Source organism: Palaemon carinicauda, chromosome 15, assembly GCF_036898095.1.
Source record: "Palaemon carinicauda isolate YSFRI2023 chromosome 15, ASM3689809v2, whole genome shotgun sequence".
NCBI classification, from domain to species: domain Eukaryota; kingdom Metazoa; phylum Arthropoda; class Malacostraca; order Decapoda; family Palaemonidae; genus Palaemon; species Palaemon carinicauda.
Genome location: NC_090739.1, coordinates 133,205,258 through 133,226,310, shown reverse-complemented (window position 1 = coordinate 133,226,310; position 21,053 = coordinate 133,205,258). Strand labels below are relative to the sequence as shown.

The window sequence follows — 21,053 nt, the reverse complement described above, 5'->3', positions numbered from 1 at the left end:
TGCTGTGTGTATCTTAGCACGGCTGGTTGCCGGAAACCGTTACCCTATGGGGTCTTCTACACCCCCAATTCAATGGTCTGAGTGGTCTCAGTCCCAGTTTTATATCTTTGGCAATTCCTACTAGAATTCCCCTTGCCTCCCTGGTAATCCATGAAGAATTCTGCCTTGTGTCCTCGGTCACAAACAAATTGCCTATGGATAAGGTTACGGTAACCAGCTGGGCGGGTTACACGGAGTATGTGTCTATCTATTTCATTTCCTGCTCCACTCTCAAACATCACAATGTTTACATCACTTAAGAATAAGTTAAAAATTAACCTTTTAATATTTAACTTTAGAATATAAGTCATTAATATGACTTCCCCATACTCATGTTCTCTTTCTCTTACAGGAGGAGTACGTGAAATGCGATCACGGCTTCTGTGGAGTGAAGCGCCCGCACTTCTACGGGCACACGGCGTGTAGGACCCACGCCCCTTGCGCCAACAAGAAAGGCGATCTGAAGTTTTGGGACCCGCAAAACTGTACAGTCTGCAAGGACCGCCTGGTCGAGGCGTTCAACAATCCTCCCTCAGCGGAGGTTAGGGACGCTTCTCGAGAGAAGCTACACAAGTGGGTGCGTGGCTTCCAAAAGAACGCCACCGGACCATACCTTGCCACCGAAGACTTGAGGGCCTTGCTTTTCCCGAAGGCATCCCCAGACTCTGTGGTCCCCAAGGATCAGATCCCCACCGTCCAGATAACGGGGGAACCTGACATGGCTCAGTCCATGTATGAGTGCCGTTTGGATGCCGACAACGCGGAACGTATGTCGGAAGTGTCGGAGAACACGGAAAGGAACCTCGTGGGCGACGAACTGGACTAGAGGAAGACCAGGTGGAATACACCGAGTCGTAGCAGGAGGTCGCTCCACCTCCCACCCCCACACAGACTCCTACACTGACGGACAAATCACTCCCGTCTACCTCCGCTACCCCGGATCCCACCCCATCCAACGCCCAGGAGATGTTCCGAATGCTCGAGGCTCTCATGGATAAGAAACTCCGTGAGACACACGAGTACATCAGGTCCAACATGGGAAGTTCGAAGCAGCCGAAAAGGATTTCGGTTAAGGACCTCCCGGCATGCTCAGATACCAACCCCTGGAGGTATGCCGAGCACATGCCGATTACAACGGGCAAGATCTTCATCAGTGACAAGATCGGCTCGGTTGTACTGGAAGAAGTGGAATTCTTCCCGAACTTTGAGGCTTATCTGGACTGTTACGTCCGACTTCGATCCGAACCTGCCTCTAAAGAAGAGACCGAACCGAAGGAGGTGATTGTGATCGATCTCGCGAAGGCCCAGGCTATGCTGGCCAATACAGTAAAAAGTAGGGGCTTTACCAGCTCAAAACTTCCCAAGCTTACCAAGAAGCGCCCTACCTACGTCGCACCTGACGATGCGACCCTCCTCTTCTTGGAAAAGGCCTTCACTGCGGTACATAAGGCAGTGGAAGAAGGAAAACCTTGCCCTGCACTGGAGTGCAGACCTTTCTCCCTGACTACTCCCCCCGATGTTAGACACTGGAAAGATGTCCAGCATACATTCGTGGTAGGAAAACTAGAACCTGACGTCGCTGGCAGTCAGTTTAACGAAGACCTCCCGAAACTTAATGACCATCTCCTTCGTTGGGAACATGACATGAAGGAAAGGCTCGCCGCTTCCATGTCCCTCCAGGTACAGCTCGACGTCATGGCCGGTGACACTAGGGTCCCTGACTACTACATGGTTCTCGCCAAAACACATTTGGCGACCGTAGTAAAAGACCTGTACAGCTTCACGAAGGCTCGTAGAGCGTAGAGCCTGTCGTGAATTAGTGTTCTCCAGTGCCACAGTGAGACACGAACCCCGGAGGCTGATTTCCTCCAACATCTGGGGTAAGCACCTCTTTCCCTCCTCCCTTGTAAAAGAGATCACCGACAAGGCTGCCACGGAGAACAGGAACCTTCTCCACAAGTGGGGCATGTCGAAGAAAAGGAAATCCTCTCAGGACGACGGCCCTCAGCCTAAGAGGAAATCCACCAAGCCGAAACCCCAGCAACGTCAACAGAGACGGCAGTTTCCGGGCTCCGCTATTCCCCAAGAGGCAGCTCAGCCACAGCAGACCTTTCAGCTGGTCACCTAACCGGTCTTGTCACAGTCGCCGGTTTTCACCCCTGCTTTCGAGCAACAGTCAACTACCTTTCATCCCAAAGGTAGAGGCTCAAACAGAGGTGCAGGCAGAGACGCATCTCGCCGTCCCTCCAGAGGCAGAGGAGGAAGGGGAGCTAGCGGCCGAGGCAGTAAACCCTCGGGACACCAGAAGCAATGAAGTGCTTCCGGTGGGAGGAAGACTCCGCCAATTCCAGTATCGTTGGACCTTCGATCCCTGGGCACACAGCATCGTCAAGAAGGGTCTAGGCTGGAGTTGGACTCAACCACCCCCAACCTTCCAGCAGTTCTTCCAGCAATCAACCCCCCTTCTGGAAGAATGTGTCCTAGATCTCTTGAACAAGAAGGTGATAAGGAGGGTAAAGTTAACCAGGTTCCAAGGGAGACTGTTTTGCGTCCCCAAGAAGGACTCCGACAAACTCAGAGTCATTCTAGACTTATCCCCCCTCAACAAGTTCATAGCGAACAACAAGTTCAAGATGCTGACTCTCCAACAGATAAGGACCCTTCTGCCTCAAGTTTCCTACACGGTCTCCATAGACCTGGCGGATGCCTACTGGCACGTTCCAATGAACCACCACGCTTCCTCCTACCTAGGATTTCGACTCCAAAGGAAAAGCTACGCCTTCAGGGCCATGCCCTTCGGCCTCAACGTGGCCCCTCGGATCTTCACAAAGCTGGCAGACGCCATCGTTCAACAGCTTCGCCTCCGCGGCGTCCAGGTGATGGCCTACCTCGACGACTGGCTGGTCTGGGCTCCATCGCCCGAAGATTGTCTAAGATCCTGCAACAAAGTTTCCCAGTTCCTAGAACACCTGGGATTCAAGATAAACAGAAAGAAATCTCGCCACTCTCCAGCTCAGATGTTCCAATGGTTAGGAATCCAGTGGAACCTTCAGTTACACTGCCTTTCCATCCCCCAGAAGAAAAGGAAGGAAATAGCAGGGTCTGTCAAGAGACTGCTGAAATCCAAACGGATCTCAAGACGTCAGCAGGAACGAGTTCTAGGCTCTCTACAGTTCGCCTCAGTGACAAACCCAGTGCTACGTGCACAGCTAAAGGATGCCGCGGGAGTCTGGAAACGTTCCGCATCCATCGCTCGCAGAGATCTCAAGAGACGGCTCCTTAACAGACTTCGGTTACTCCTAAAGCCGTGGTCGGAAGCAAAGGCCCTGAAAAGGTCCATCCCTCTTCAACACCAACCTCCATCACTCAACATCCACACGGACGCTTCGCTGGAGGGTTGGGGAGGTCACTCCCACCAAAAACAGGCTCAAGGAACATGGTCTCTCCTATTCAAGACGTTTCACATCAACATCTTGGAGGCCATGGCTGTCCTTCTAACTGAAGAAACTCTCCCCGCCTCCCTCGATCCATATTCGTCTGACCCTGGACAACTCGGTGGTAGTTCGATGTCTCAATCGCCAAGGCTCAAGATCGCCCCAGATAAATCAGGTGCTTCTACCAATCTTCCGTCTGGCAGAGAAGAAGAAATGGCACCTGTGTGCAGTTCATCTACAAGGATTCCGCAACGTGACGGCGGACGCTCTATCTCGAACAAGCCCGATAGAGTCGGAATGGTCTCTAGACGCAAGATCCTTCTCCTTCATCTCTCACCAAGTCCCAGAACTTCAGATCGATCTCTTCACAACGAGCGACAACAATCAACTTCCTCGATATGTGGCCCCGTACGAGGACCCCAAGGCAGAAGCAGTGGACGCCATGTCACTGGATTGGAACAGATGGTCCAGGATCTACCTGTTCCATCCCACCAACTTTCTGCTAAAAGTCCTCTACAAACTGAGAACCTTCAAAGGAACAGCGGCCCTAGTGGCTCCCAAGTGGCCCCGGAGCAACTGGTACCCCCTAGTCCTGGAGCTACAACCCACGCTGATCCCCCTCCCGGGCCCAGTTCTCTCCCAGCAAGTACAGAAGTCGACTGTCTTCGTTTCATCATCGAAAGTCAGGGACCTTCATCTCATGATTTTCTCTCCCTAGCCGCGAAGAAAAGGTTTGGAATCTCGAAGAAAAGTTTGGACTTCCTCGAGGAATACAAGTCCGAATCCACACGATGGCAATACGAATCATCCTGGAGAAAATGGGTCTCATTCGTCAAGGCAAAAAATCCTACGGAAATCACCATCGATTTTTGCATGTCCTTCTTCATTCACCTTCATGGACAGGGCTTAGCAGCCAACACGATTTCTACTTGCAAATCGGCCTTGACTAGACCACTACTGTACGCCTTCCAGATTGATCTGTCCAGCGACATCTTCAATAAACTACCGAAGGCATGCGCTCGTCTACGCCCAGCACCCCCACCAAAACCTATCTCCTGGTCCCTGGACAAGGTGCTCCATTTTGCCTCCAATTTAGACAACGATTCGTGCCCTCTCAAGGATCTGACTCAAAAGGTTATATTTCTTTTTGCTCTTGCTTCAGGAGCCCGAGTCAGCGAAATAGTGGCATTATCAAGGGACGAGGGTCACATTCTGTTTACAGATTCGGGAGACCTTACCCTCTTCCCGGATCCGACGTTTCTCGCTAAAAACGAACTACCCACCAAAAGATGGGGCCCTTGGAGAACCTGCCCCCTGAAAGAAGATGCCTCTCTATGCCCAGTAGAGAGCCTCAAGGTCTATCTTCGTAGAACTTCTGACTTTGGTGGAGGCCAACTCTTCAAAGGAGAAACATCGGGTAGCGACCTGTCACTGAAACAACTAAGAGCGAAAATCACCTACTTCATTCGCAGAGCGGATCCTGACAGTACACCCGCAGGTCATGATCCCAGAAAAGTCGCATCGTCCCTGAATTTCTTTCAGAGCATGAATTTCGAAAGCCTCAAGAGTTTCACGGGCTGGAAATCCTCGCGTGTTTTCTTCAAGCATTACGCGAAACAAGTGCATGAAGTCAAACATTTTGTGGTAGCCGCAGGTAGTGTTATGAAACCTGCACCTAACTCTGCATAGAACAGTGAGTTACTTGGGACTCTAACTCCTCGGGTGCCTATGTTGACCCTCGCGTGATACGTAGTGAATTCAGAGACACTTAGTGTTTTTCATAGACTGTTCTTCTCTCAGGTGAAATGTCATAGTCGTCACATGAGTGCCGTATGCCTAGTGCATGATGTGTTTTTTCTTTTAAAGACTAATGTTCCTCTGGAACCTGTGCTTTCTAATAATTTGAAATTTTCTTTCAGATTCAAGAGCAAATTCTTTCATTACCATGTACATTATAATTTATTGTAAATTACCTATACATCCTTTATTGCATTTATTTACCATATTCTGCAATTGTGAAATAAAATTTCTATTTTATTTACTTGTGCGTCTCAATCCGCTCCTACTTATACTATGAAATACATGGTTGTCATAGTTTCATTATCCCCTCCCCTTTTTTCTTTATAAAAACAATGAAGACAATTGGTTCAATCCATATTATATACTCACCTATGCTATGTAATATTCCTAACTGAATACTTACTTACGCTATACCTTCGAGACCAGACCGTTCTCCTTTACAATATACAGTGCCTAACCACCACTTGTCGGTTTTTGAGAATGTTCCTATATGAATAGCAACCATTCTGTCTTGTCTCCGAGTTCTTCACGTTCTCCCCGCAAGGTGGGTAGCCCTTCAAGAACCACTTTGATCCTCAGCATGGTCCGTCGGGACTTCTCTGCCAAGGGGGGTAGGAAGTTTCAGCCCCACGGAACCTCTATCAAGATTACCATGCTTACTCTATTCAAAGCCCTTGGCACTTACACAAAAAGGGGAAAATCTACCACGATACATTGATTCTCTGGTATTCTTCCATCAGGACGCCATGGCTTTCGCCCAAAAAACGGATTTTGAGCGAAGCGGAAAATCTATTTTTGGGTGAGATAGCCATGGCGTCCTGATGGACCCTCCCTGCTACTTCGTCCAGCCTTTCAGGTCCCACCCTGTCCTGCTGTATCATGGTGATCGGCAAGCAACTGGCTTCAGGATGAGGACGGACGTGACGTCATTTAGCAATGGCGCCCGTTTGTTTACGTTTCGAGTACCAAAAGTAGCCACGGACGAGATTAGCTGTGGAACGGCTCCCCAGCTATTCTCCGCCCCTACACATCGAAGTGTTAACTCTATGTGGGGTGCAGATAGCTATGTGACGCGTTAATACATGCGTTCCCTGTTGATATACGATGTCTTAAAGGGAAACCTTTAGGATACTCGCTCCAGAAGTTAGAATTCTGTGATAACCTGTGGTTAAATTCTCTGGGAATATCTAGTAGTTATTTACCCAAGGAAGCTACCAAAAAGGAACCTTCCATCAGGACGCCATGGCTATCTCACCCAAAAATAGATTTTTCGCTTCGCTCAAAATCCGTTTTATCAAACTGCTATAGTCCTCGCAATGATAATATATACAAGAACAGACAAAATATATAAATAAGAAAACAAAAGATGAATCGGCCTACCATATTAACTGTACACCATCAAAATCTCTGGATTAATTTATATGACTTATCAAAAGTTAGTTTTATCAAAGTTCCTCCACTTTTTATATTATAATTTTATTCTAAATGGCAATGGAAGGCAACTGTTTTCCTAGCAATATTTCTGATACTGAACCATCGGTAAAAGATTAAAACTGTCAATGCTTCAAGAATCGCAAGTATTTAAACATATCCATTGTAGCAATAGCTGATCAGTCCTAATTGAGGATAAACCATTTCTATCCTTAAATACATTTGTTTTTCGTTGAGGTACATTCCAATGAGTTTTGGGCTTGGTGCACCAATCATAGCAAACCATAATGGTCCTGAAATAAAAGGACTTAAACGTATGGGAAAGATGCTGCTGTTCACCCTTTCAAGGGAATTCCCTTTTTTTAACATTTGAACCCTAGTGAAGGTTTAATAGATATAGTAGCAGTAGATCGAGAGTGGGTTGGAGATTAGGTTTAATCTGTGTAGAAACTTTCTTCTAAAATTCCATTTTGATTTTTTTTTTAAAGGTTAATTGGGGAAAATTCCATTACCACACAATCTGTATATGTACCCGAGGGAGATTAAATGAGTGTATTTCATGTAGGTAAGAATGTTTGTTAAATGTTTGTAATGTCCAGACTAGGAGGGAGTTATCCTAATAAAAATTATCCAAGAAAATAGTCTCCTTAAAATGGTACTGGTAAGATGCTTTTTCATACCAAACCATATTACCTTTTGTTAAGAGGAAGGGTCTCGAGCAATCTAGGAAATTGGACGGACAAATTGTGAAGATAATTTTTTTTCTTAGGGCCATAGCGAGTGGGGCCTATTTGGTGTTCTGGTCAAGACGGAAGTTGAAGTTGGCACCCAAGTGATGATAGATCTCGGAAGTTTTCCCAATCTAGGAAACCGGACATAGCATATGATGTAGTCTGATTCAAAATCTTCATCTGTGTGAGAGGGGTGGCTGGTACATTTCATAGCATTAATGCAGTCTATGAAAGTAGCTTGCTCCTCTATTGAAACCCTCTATAATTCCGGGCAATCTTATGGAATTCAGTTAGGCAAGCTGGTATTCTTACAGATGGGGATTATCCATTAGGCTGCAGTTTAAGTCATGGTTATTGCCTTTTAGCAGCTCTTCTAGGAGAAGGACACTCCAAAATCAAACCATTGTTCTCTAGTCTTGGGTAGTGCCATAGCCTCTGTATCATGGTCTTCCACTGTCTTGGGTTAGTTCTCTTGCTTGAGGGTACACTCGGGCACACTATTTTATCCTATTTCTCTTCCTCTTGTTTTGTTAGAGTTTTCATAGTTTATATAGAGAGATTTTTTTCCCAATGTTATTGGTGTTTTAAGTATTTTATTTTTCCTTGTTTCCTTTCCTCACTGGGCAATTTTCCCTGTTGGAGCCCCTGGACTTATAGCATTCTGCTTTTCCAACTATGGTTGTAGCATAATAATAATAATAATAATAATAATAATAATAATAATAATAATAATAATAATAATAATAATAATAATAATAATAATGCCCTGGGCTGCTTTTAGGACGCATGCTACATTCAAAAGTATCTTACAAGATGCAATTTTTGTTATCTAATCTTTATTAATGCTTCATCATGGATAAACAGTTGAAATGTTACTTGACTTGAGCAGATCCACACTTATGGAATGTTAAATTTGTGATGAAGTTTATAAACTTGTTTACGTTTCTCTTTTCTGCTGAATTTAAGCCCTGACCGAGAATTTAAACTGGATCCTCCTACTGTATGCCCTTCCCAGACAACATCTTTGTCATCCAAATTCCTTTCTGCTTTGAGAGGCTCAGACCATTAAGATAACCTCTGATTAGGAGAACAGTTAGAACTATCTTGAATGTGGTCCCCCTTAAAAATCCCTTCAAGCAAAAATTATAATTCAAAATCTACACTACGCGAAATAGCCTTGATATTGTATCATGACTTGTATACACTCTCGAGCAGGCATATAACGGGATGTCCTTTCACGTTACTCTTCACTACCTTCTGAGTTTCAATGGCCTATACACAAATGCAGTTACTGCTTCCTGCTACCACTATATTGACAGTACCTTCATTAGGATTCAATAAGAGGGTCGATTTTCTCTGAATTAAAGAACGCATGCGTGTTCAGTTTCATGTTTGAGCAATCTTAATAATACCAGCCCCGTTCTAGTTGACCTTTTTATCTCGGGCCCCTTCCAGTTTTACAATTTTTCTTTACACAAGTACACCACCATGTAGATGCCTTGTGGTAAATATGTGCCCTGCACAATTTAAGTCTGTCATTACCCTTCGTTAGAGGGATTTTTTATTTATTATTTTTATGGCTCTTTAATCAGTGCTTATAGAGTTAACTCAAGTCATGGTCAATAATGGATACTCATTTAAGGCCATAACTAAAATGTCCCAATATTAGAGTGATAACTGCATTGGACACTTTTGATCCTTGGTGCACAAGTTATTGCCACGATAAGACTGCAGTCTTGAGATTCTTAAGGGAAAACCTCTCCATTGCCAAATGTGCAGAAGTTGTCTTTGCAATAAAAATGATAGAATTCAGGCTATAGGACAAACTATCCGGCCTAACATCATACACTTGTAAAATATAATCTATAAATTCCATTACCCTAAAGGGAAATGTCCTAACTCTACATCAGGATTAAATCTACAATTTCTCAATGTAATTTCGTGAAGGACCTATTCTTAAACAATACCGCCATACCCACTGCTAATGTCTTAAATGACAAAAATTGACAATGCTACAAAAAATTATCTATCCTACCCATGACCATTCAAAGGATACTTGTTGCTGAAACTGGAGAACTGAATAAAAGTTGGCTGCAACCAACAATATATAAGTTTTCCAATGGACTTGGTAAAATGTTGGTTGCAACCACAAACATTGGAGTAAACAACATACTGTACTGTATCAGGAATTTTCCAATAGACAGAGTAAAATGTTATCTGAAACTCCAAACCTGAGTAAACCGAATTTGAAAAGTCTTCCAATATACAATAAAAAGTTTGTTGCAACTGCAAACTATGCAGTAAACAATACACGAGGAATCGTCCAATAGACACTGTAGAAAAGGCTGACAATTGTTTGCCAATTCTGCACAGTAATTGTGCCTTTTCTTTACATAACCTCTGTAGGGGATAGGGATCCTAGTGCATCTCACGTGGTGCACTGTATGGATTATTTGAGGTGTTCTTGTTTAGTTTCTTCCACCTTGCTGTCCAACCTTTCCTGACGTTTACCTCTGTGTAACTTTGGGATTTTACTCTAATGCTCTGGGACACTTGAATGGTTGGTCAATGGTCTCGCAGGTTCCAGTGTTGGGTGATATAGCCCAAATTCTTAAATCCAACAAAATTCTTGACTTTCAATATTGTTTGATTAGTAAAAGTGTAAACAGCTTTGTTACTATCTTTTTGGAAACATTATATCCCATTCTAGCTGATGGTGGAAACTTTATAATTTTTTTTTTTTTTTTTTATAAAGGATCTGCTAGAACTTTATTCACTCGCCTTGCTCCCTCCTAATAAAGCTTAGATAATTTTATATATTTTAAATTTCTGAAACTTCACATGTACTGTATATCATTTCAGAACTAATTGGATTACAAACTCAGTGTCTTGGAAAATTGTTCTCTAAAGTGTTTTTTAAGATGACATTTATACTGTAATCTTAGAAGATTGGTTTTTACATCAACTTTCTCTTTTCAGTGACAAGATTTACTGGAAAGTAATGTCCCTTGCAATGGATTTATGCTTAACTGCTAAATTTCCCAGGTGTTCATTTAAAGGGTGTTCAGTATCTTTGCCTGGAGTGCATAGATAGTACTAATTCAGTATTTGCTAACATTTTCACTTTGTTCAAGGTTTCAAGAGACTGATTTATTTCTTCAGATGGGGCTACCACACTGTACAGTATATTGTTGCCTCGTTTACTAGCCTTGTCATTAAATAATATTCCTTGTCTATAGCTGGTAAATACAAACTTAACTTACTTTGTTGAGTTTGTGGCACTTTCATGAGTTTGGTTGAGGTCGATTCACATCCTCTTTGCCCCTCATGCCATTGCAAATGATTTCTGTGGAATCTCTATGCAAGTATTCTAGAGAGTGGCCATCCTCCTAGTGGGAGAGATATTGTTCCCGTCGCAAGAAACAAGCCAAGAGGGATCATTCCCTTTCCTTGTCTTCTTCTAGTGACAGCAAGAAGTGTATGCTCTTTTTTTGTGGCGACAGATATCCCCCAGCTTGCATCTTTGTTTCTTGAGCCTTCTGAGGCCTCGGTCTTGGAGGACGACTGCCATGAATTAATTATTGATGATGATTCTAATTTTTGGAATGTTTTATCACCTATTAACCATGTACAAATTGTTCACAAGTCTATGCTAAAGACTGATCCCTTAGCTACGCTTGCTGCGCTCCCCGAGATCAATCCAATTTTAGTGCCTTGGTCTCTGATTATTCCAATATGCATAGATCTCCCTTGCCTGCCACTAGTGTTTTGAGTAGCGAGTCCTTCATGTCAGAATTTATGCTTAACGACTTTTTGCTTTTGGAGGAATCTCTTGTAAAAGCATCTAAAGTCTTCCCTTGTTCCTGTACGAGTGTGACACATACAAAAGTAGAGACTTCTATTTCACCCCGTACGGAGGCAGCCCTGTTGGAGGATCCATTTCCTCCACCCGCTCGTACCTATGAGCCAGGCTTGGCTTTTGTATCCCTAGGGTTTCTCGGCACCTCTCTCCTCTTGAGAGTTCTTGGGACTTTTGCAGAACTCCCAGTCACATTATGTTGATGTTGGTCATACCTCTTTGGCAGTGTCCACAACCACAACTTCTGGTGTGTCCACAACCACAACTTTGGCTAGATTGAGTTGTTCTTTATATGTACCGTTTTTTCTCCCCCTTCCAAGCAAACTCCCTCAGATGTGGCTGCTGCTATTGAGAAAGCCGAGAAAAAAAGTCTTGCTCCTCTTATGAGGAGAGCTGTGGCACCAAAGATGCCCCCCTCCCAACAGCTCCGAAGGAACTCTTTTTAAACAGTTTAATCAGCAAAGGCGCCTTCATCTTCCCATGGACTTCTAACAGCCTAAGAAAAAAGATCCTCAGTCCACCTTTCACCATAGAGGAAGGAATCTTTGCCATAGAGGCTCCTGCTAAGGAGGGCAAATCCCTCGGCTTACCACTGGTAGGAGGATGCCTACAAAGCTATTGGTGTAGGTAGCAGTTCTTCAGGGCCGATCCCTGGACCGTGGAAGTTCTACATTCAGGGTATAGTGTCCCGTTCATAGACTCTGACTCTGACAGTCCGACCATTTTACTTGAGAGGATCTGTAAAGGACCTTCTTATGCAAGAAGAAGCATCAAAGATATTGGCCATAAGAGCCGTAGAGGAAGTCTTAGGAACAATGTTCAAAGTGGAGACTACTGCCACTGTTCTTCAGGTGATCAGGAAGAACTACTTTCTGTTGGTCATAGGCCTGACTCTTGCTTTTGGGTACCCATCCATCCATGATTAAGGAAGTACCCAAGGTTTCCCCTTAGGGACAGGATCTTCCACTTCCAGGTGCTGTGCTTCGGCCTTTCTGCAGCACCTCGGGTCTTCACCAGGATCTTTGCTCTTGTCTCAGCTTAAGGTTATACCATAGGCATCAGGATTCTGAGATATCTGGACTACTCGCTCTTCCTGGAGTCTTGATTCTTGCTTATAAAACAGAGATCTCCTTCTTAACTTTTGCAAGGAGCTGGTAATTCAGCTGAACCAAGTGAAGTCCAGCCTCGTTTCTCAATAGAACATTGGATATCTAGGCGTGGAAATTGACTTTCCCCAGGCCAGAGCATTTCCATCTGCTGACAGGGTATCAAAATTCAAGAAAGTAGCAGAAACCTTCTTGGAAGGGGAACTGCTCCCTGCTCTCTCTTGGCAGAAATTTCTGGGACACCTTGCTTCGTTGTAGAATTTGGTTCTCGTTGGGAGGACGCATCTTCGCTTGGTGCAATGGGCTCTGAAGAGGCAGTGGTTTCTATGATTATTATTACTACTACTACTAGCTGAGCTACAACCCTGATTAGAAAAGCAGGATGCTGTAATCCAAAGGGCTCCAACAGAGAACAAAAGACCAGTGAAGAAAGGAAATAAAAAAACTAAAAAATAAGTAATGAATAATTCAAATTAAACATTTTAAGAACAACTATAACATTAAAACAGGTCTGTCATTACAATATAAACTTTCCTAGAGACTTGTGTGAGCCTGTTTAACATAAAAACTTTTAATGCAAGTTTTTTAACTTTTGAAATTCCACCGATTTCAACTAGCTGATTAGGAAGGTAATACCACAACTTGGTCACAGCTGGAATAAAACTTCCAGGATACTATGTAGTATTGAGCCTCATAATGGAGAAGACATGACTATTAGAATTAATTGCATACATAGTATTATGAATAGGATGGTACTGTCCGGGAAGATTTGAATGCAAAGGATGGTCAGAATTCTGAAAAAACAACATGCATAATGAACTAATTGAACGACTGTGCCAGACATTAATATCGAGAACAGGAATAAGAAATTTGATAGACCGTAAGTTCGTGTCCAACAAATTAAGATGAGAATCAGCAGCTGAAGACCATAATTTTTTGTGCAATTGAAGAAGAGACAGACCTAATGTATTTCTCAAATGTAAATTTGCTGTTGAGAATCTCAAAAAAATTTTAAGTTGTACAGAGTTGAACAAACATCAATGCTGAGGTCTACATGTTGAGGAGCCACTGCCCTTGACCTACTTACAATCATACTCTTGAGTTTAGTTAGGATTCAGTTTCATGCCCCATAATCTGCACTATGCACTAATTTTAGCTAGATCTATATTAAGGGATTCAGCAGCCCCAGATCTACATTCAGGAGATGGAATTGATGCAAAGAGTAGCATGAAGCATCCAACACTGCTATTGGTGGCCCAGGAGGTAGTGACAGATCTCCAATGGTGGTTGAGACAGGAGAAACTACTGGCAGGAATGCCTCTTCAGGTCTCTTCCTCGGAATTCCTTCTATTCTTAGATGCTTCACGCCAAGGGTGGGATGCTAACCGGAGAAGTGAGCAGACTTCCGGAGGACAAGGCCTTTCACATCAATTACCTGGAAATAAGTTTTATATAGTGTTACTCAACTTGGAAACTAAGGTCCCTCTATGGTGCTGATGAGCAACAACTCCAGAGTAGTGACCTATATCCAAAGCAGGGAGGTGCTGTCTCCCTCCTGCTATACCAAGTAGCAGTAGAGATAAATTGTTGGGCACAGAACGCAGTGTCTCTCTAGGCGAGGTTCATTCTCAGTAAGAGGAACGTGCTTGCGGACCAGCTGAGTTGACCAGGGACGACAGTTGGTTCTGAGTGGTCTTTGTTTCCTCTAATGGCAAAGAGACTCGTGAATGTGGGGTACCCCCATCATTAGAAGCATTCGCCACTCGCCTGAACCCCAAGCTCCCGGTGTATTGCTCTCCAGTCCTGGACCAGTAACAGGAATGGAAGATGCCTTCCAGCACACGTGTGACAGACTAGACTTTTATAATGTTCTGTCTGATTTGTCAGGTTTTGAATCGAATCAGAGCATCCTGAGAGGTTAGTAACACTAGTAGTCCCAAAATGACCACAGGTGGAGTAGTATCCAGAATTGTTGACCTTCTTGCAGAAAGTCTGAGAGAACTTCCATTCCCAGAATGGCTAAACCTGTTCCACAAGGTGATTTACTGCCTATCTCTTCACGGTTGGAGATTATCCAGCATCTCGTCCGAAAGAGATGCTTTTCAGGACCAAATGCGAAAAAACTTTCCAGATACCTCCGAAAGTCGTCTGCAGTGGTTTACTAAACTAAGTGCGCAACCTCTGTGGTTGGTGTCGTAGGGGGAATATTACTGCACTCAAAGCCACTGATTCCCTGATTGCTGAATTTTTAGTGTTCTGGAGGAATGAGAAATCACTTTGTTACTGCAGTGAAAGGGCTACTGCTTGGCCTTGAGCCAGGTTTTCACACTAAAGGGGCTTGATCTCTCCTCATCATGTGAACTCTTCATTCTCATTGGAGGTTTTGAACAAACTTGCCTTTCTTGGGAACTCCAGCCTTCCTCTTGGAATGTGACGAAGGTTCTTGGGTCCCTGAAGATGGGCCCTTGCATGAAACTTTGGCAGCAATCTCACTCTGAAGACTTTCTCCTTGCATTAGTATCAGCGAAGAGAATTGGCAAATTACATGGCCTTCTACACTATGTTGCTTTTCAAAGGGTGGAAAGAATTATTATTTTCTTTGTTCCCAAGTTTGAGGTCAAGACATAAAATCCAGCTATTAGTAATAAGAGATTTGACTCTTTCAAAATATAAGAGTACTCTCAAAGAGGTAACTGATGATCCGGACAATCTATTATTGTCCCATAAGAGCATTCAGAAAATATCTAAAGAGAACATACTCCAAACTTATTTGTGAGCACTGGCTACTACAAAAAGAAAATTTCCAAGAAAACCATGTCTTTTTATTTTTTTGGTCATGTGAAGCCATTATGAGAGCGTTTAAATCTTAGGGGAAGCGTCGCTAGGGGACCTCCTAGAGCACATGATGTACCCAAATTTTTGGTGCAAGTGTTTGGAGAAACCAAAATACCTTCACAGGTCACTACCTGTTAATTTTTTTTTCTTTTCTAATAGGTCATGTCGTTACAGCTTCATAAAATATTTTGTATGCTTATACGGGGGCACATAACCCCTTATCACAGCATTAGGGTATGAAATGGGGACCAAGTCTTAATGTTCTTGGAAAATGTCCTGGAGTATTCACTGGATCACACCCTAATGCAGGTAAGAATAAAAAGTTCATAATTATGAATGTATATAAATTTATATTAGTGTGCTACTTTTATAAGCACACATTGAGTATGTGTTGTTTAAGATGTTAAGTTTGGATAACGAAGTTCATCTTATTAGCTTTAAAAGTATTTATTCTCTAAAAACAACAGAGTTAAACATCTCCATCATAGGAGTGGAGCTGGTTTTGGTCGGATGACCAATTCTGGTGAAGTATAGATATGAACTGATTAAATTATCGATATCACAGATATCGTATGCTTAGTTGACGTAGCATTTTAAACACAATGTGGAAACTTCCATTCTTTCTCGGAAGACACCTGCATCCGGTGACGTCACAATCTTTCACACACTGATGCATTGGTGTTGACGTTTAAGAAAAATGTTACATTGCCGAGGCTGCATAGTGCATCCTGTTTATGATTTTACATGACTACAGCAAATCTCATGGCTAGCATCTTCATCCAAAATGACATATTACGTCATGTGTTTTAAACATGTAATAACAACTATTTCATTTATTACATATATCTCCTACAGTATATTGATATTTTGATGCCTTATTTTCATATAGCTTAATGTCTTAGTCTGAACCTAGAGGGCATAGATACTATAACCTTGACTCTTTACGAGCTGGTTGGACTTTTGTAACAGAATAATCTTTTTTCTTTTTTTTCCTTCAGAAAACTTGGTTTTACTACAGTATTGTCTTTGTCCAAGAGCGAGGGACAAGGGAGTGAATCCCTCTTAATGGAGACTTCCTCTAACCTAAGGAAGACTCATTGGAATGACTTGGAAGTTTGTATCAGCATAGGAATAAACTACAAATTCTAAAATGATTTGTGGTTTGCCTAACTACATAAGAGTCATTTAAGCAAAGGTCCTGCCTCAACCACCGAAGGTTTTGACCAGGATAGATTGGAGATTGCATCACAGCAGCATGTAATGCTGCCCAGCATTGGTGTTGCCAGGTAACCTATTAATGTTGCAATTGAACCTCATTTTTTTTTTGGTCTGGTTGTAGAAAATTGACATTAACCCCAATTAAATGACCGATTTAAATGGCTAGGAAAAATAAGTATTCTAAAATGTTTTTTTTCAATATTTAACTTAGCCGGTGATTATATAAGCTGCAACTCTGTTGCTCGACAGAAAACTCTACGTTAAAAATCCGCCAGCGATCGCTATGCAGGTAGGGGGTGTACTTCAACAGCGCCATCTGTCGTGCAGGTACTCAGTACTCAATGTAAACAAAGAACTCAATGTAAACAAAGAACTCAATTTTCTCTCTGTCGGGCTACCGGCACGACCTACTAATTCGCTGTGCTAACTGGATTTGTTTTCACAACTATTGGTGAAGTACACTGTTCTAGTTTTGAGCTTTCGCTATGCAGGTGTTTTATCTTCATCTCAAAACTTGAACTCGTTTTGGATAGATTTAATTATGGTGACAAAGATAGTATGGACTTTCTTTCACTTTTAAATGGCCGACCCTTCCCTTAGACGGAAGTATGTTTAGGCTTTTAGTAATTATATCACGTTATAGATTTTTCTCTATATATTTTATATCTCTCCCCCTTTATTAGGCCTCTTCAATTAACTTTCCATTTATTATAAACATATAAAAATAATTTTAATGTTTTGTTTATATAGACCTTTCCTGAGAGTAGGCGGTCCTAACTTGGAAACCGAAGTTAATCAACGTTGAGCCCTTTATATCGTAATTAGCTTTTAAAGAGCTAAGGATTTAAAACTTTTTAAATGTAATATTTTATGAAAGATTTTCTTTGATAGTCTTCGTACTGTTTTCAAAGATGAACTAACGTTTAGTTTTTTATGCTACGCAGTTGTTGACGTTCAGGACGTTCAACATGCGCTCTATCGTTGCGATAGAGAGAGAGTGTATCACGGTTTCACTTTGCAGTAAGAGTAAATCGATTCTGACGTTTTGTTCATTCTTTCTTAGCTTAAATGTTTTAAATTCTAATTTAAAGGAACTTTTTATTTGAAAAACCTTTCAGTTTTTTCCTTTAGTCAAATAACATGTTTTTTTGACGATATATAATTGGGCTCTTCTCTTAGGTGCGAAATCAAGAGAGAAAGAGAGAGAGAGATAGAGACGGAGGGAGAGAGAGGAGAGTAAACGTTCCGTTCAAGCGGGTAACGTTGTTCTCGTGTTACTCTCGTCCCTAGTCTCTGTACGGGGAGGAAGGATAAAACGTTTTTAGGTTTTTATTCTCGTCCCCAGGCTATGTGCGGTGAGAGATTGAAAACGTAGTTATATGAACTAGTGTTTAGTCTCTTTCCCAGCCACTGATTTTTCTTTTTATCTTAAAATATGTTTTCTGTTTTTTGCTGGTATTATGAGCTTGCATTATACGACTAATTTCGCAATTACTACCTTTTAATGAAGGGTAGAATTGCGTGTTTCAGGTAGAAATAAGTGCAAAACAGAAAATCGAAGTGATAAAGTGATATACGCAAAGTGTTAGTGTTGCGTCCGAGGCGCAAAGTGTTACAGTGTTGCGTCCGAGGGTTCGTCTGTTCGTGCCTGTCGTCCTCCCAGTCCGGGACCTCTTGCAAGCTCCCAAGCCCGGGGGAGAAGCAATGTCGTACGACCAAAGGGTTCGAGAGGCTTTAATCAGCGAACAGACGTTCCCTCCGTGGTTTCGGGCGTATCTACCCAAGATCGCCCCACCCACACAAAGACGAGAGAGCCCATTTATTCCTCGTCTGCGGAAGAGGTTTCTCGTAAGAAACCATGGACCAAGGTCTCGCGGCCTCTTAAGCGCAAGTCGGTCCCTTCCGCGCAAGTCCAACGGCCCAGTTGTAGCCACTGGGTCAGTTCGGACTCGCTGCAGTTTTCCGACGACTGCTCACCTCCTAAGAGAGGCAAAGCGGTACCGCATCAGGCAGTCACACCGTCTGTTGCCGCACCTGCTCCTGTAGACCCTAAGTGGTCTTTGCTGCAGACCATGCAGTCTCAGTTAACGTCAATGATGCAGGACTTTCGTGCGGAGAAGGTTGACGCTGCACCAACCTCTAGCCTACAACCAACCACGGTTGTGCGTCCTGTGGACGCTGAGGCGACCTTCTGCCGCACTCCAGCTGAGAGAGTCCCGCCACCCATGCGTTCCAGTGTACCCTGCCAGCCGCATGTTGACGTTCAGCGACGCACGGAACCTTCCGTTGACGTTCGCGAGGTACAACAACAGTCTAAGTTGTTTTGTTTTGACGCGGTGCGTCAACCTCCGCATTCTAGAGTTGTTTTGACTGCTCAGTCTAGGCAGTCAAAGCAGTCTCGAGTGGACGCTGTACGTCCTCATGCACCTGTTGTGGTTGACAGTTCAGTTGTTGACAGTTCACAGACTGTCAAGCAGTTACATGACGTTGCGTTCTGGTCCGCTACTAATGCACCAGTGAGAGACTCGGCTTTTATCGGACAAGGTTCCTGTAGATGAGGAAGTTGCTGTTCTCCCTCCTACTGATATTCCCTTGAGAACTCTGTCAGATGGAGAGGAGCCTTAAGCTGCTTAGCCTCCTATGGACTTTAATTAAATCATGATGATTTTTTTAAGGATCTTCGTCCGGATCTTGTAACTGCTGCTCCTCGTTCGCCTAAACGTCAGAACTTACACTAGGCCTAGCTACTTCGAAGCCGTTGTTTTTAAGCTAGTGCTCTCTCGCTCTCCTAGAGAGCGTTACGTTGGCTAGGCGACTGGTTTTTTCACCAGGAGGAGTTTGGGGGATACAGCCTTTGCTTTCCCTTCTTTTAAACTGGTTTATAGAGCGAGAGTCTGATATGACACGAGAGAAGTTCTCGGCTTGGGGGTTCATGCCTCTGCCCAGATAGACTTCTCAATTCTGGTAGACTCTCCCTGGCGCCTAGCCAGGAGACGCTCCAAGTTGTTTACAGGTCAACTTCTCAGCTGTTGTCGAGCCTTTGAAGTTTTGCTGTACTATTATGTCACGCATAACAAGGCTTTCAGGGATGGTAAACGGTTCCGCCTCAGTCGCTAACCCCGTCTGTTGCCACACCTGCTCCCGTAGACCCTAAATGGGCTTTGCTGCAAGACATGCAGTCCAAGCTTGCGTCCTTGATAGAGGACTTAAATGCGGAGAAGAACCTTCTGGCCAACAACCTTCCAACCGGTCGGTTGTGCGCCCTGTTGACGCTGAGGTTACCTACTCGCGTCTGCCAGTTGAGGTGGTTCCTCCACCGATGCGACCCAGTGTGGGTTGCCAGCCGCACGTTGACGTTAAGCGACGCTCGGAGGTGGTTGTTGACGTTCAGGACGTTCAACAGCCAGCAGAGGTGACTTGTTGTGACGCAGTGCGTCAACCTCAGCAACCCGGTAGGGTGTTGACTGCACAACCCAGACGGTCTAGACAGTTTCGGGTTGACGCTGTACTTCCTCGCGCACCCATGGTTGTTGACAGTTCACAGACTGTGCAGCAGTTCCATGATATTGCGTCCGGCTCCGTCACGCATCCACCAGTGCGACCGGATTCAGCGAGTCAGACGTTGCCCACTCCGTTGCCGTTTCCTCATCAGTTTCGGATGAGGAACCCTCTGATGAGGACGTTGCTGAACAAGACGATCAGCCCCCAGCCCTGCTATCCATCCAGAAGATGCTGAAGAAGTAACGCTGCTCAGTCAGGCTGTGGATGAGTCTGGTAGGGACGCTGTCATCTGTGGATCAATTTGTGTCACTAGGAAGACTACACCTCCGTCCTCTTCTATACCATCTAGCTTTTCACTGGAAAAAGGATAAGACGCTAGAAGCGGTCTCGATCCCGGTTTCCGAAAAGATAAAGTCTTGTCTGACTTGGTGAAAGGACTATATCAACCTTAGAGAGGGTCTTCCCCTGACTGTTCAGACTCCCAACCACGTTCTCTTCTCGGACGCATCGGACGTAGGCTGGGGTGCGACATTAGACGGTCGGGAATGCTCGGGATTATGGAACTCGAGTCAAAGGACAATGCATTTCAACTGCAAGGAGCTACTGGCAATACGTCTGGCCTGGAAAAGCTTCAGGTCTCTCCTTCAAGGCAAAGTGGTGGAGGTGAACTCGGACAACACCACGGCTTTGGCGTACATCTCCAAGCAAGGAGGGACCTACTCTCTGACGTTGTACGAGATCGCAAGGGACCTCCTCACCTGGTCAAAAGGTCAAAACATATCACTAGTAACGAGGTTCATCCAAGGCAACTTGAATGTCATGGCAGATTGTCTCAGTCGGAAGGGACAAATAATTCCAACAGAATGGACCCTCCACAAGGATGTATGCAAGAGACTTTGGGCCACCTGGGGCCAGCCAACCATAGATCTCTTTGCAACCTCGATGACCAAGAGGCTCCCAATATTTTGCTCACCAATCCCGGACCCAGCAGCAGTTCATATAGATGCCTTTCTCCTAGATTGGTCACATCTAGATCTATATGCATTCCCTCCGTTCAAGATTGTCAACAAGGTACTGCAGAAGTTCGCCTCTCACGAAG

At 43.9% G+C, this 21,053-nt stretch overlaps 1 long non-coding RNA gene across 4 annotated transcripts in view; it reads left to right on the top strand.

Annotated features, from left to right (window-relative positions):
* The window catches only part of LOC137654757 (uncharacterized), a 304,393-nt gene that overhangs the window by 259,514 nt on the left and 23,826 nt on the right, over window positions 1-21,053 (top strand). For 3 of the 4 annotated variants that reach the window (XR_011046710.1, XR_011046711.1, XR_011046712.1), the window contains exon 1: window positions 15,754-16,521. The exons of the other annotated variant lie outside the window; for it this stretch is intronic. This is a non-coding gene — a long non-coding RNA (uncharacterized lncRNA). Of the gene's footprint in view, window positions 1-15,753; window positions 16,522-21,053 lie in introns of those variants that run through there. 4 annotated transcript variants of the gene reach the window in all.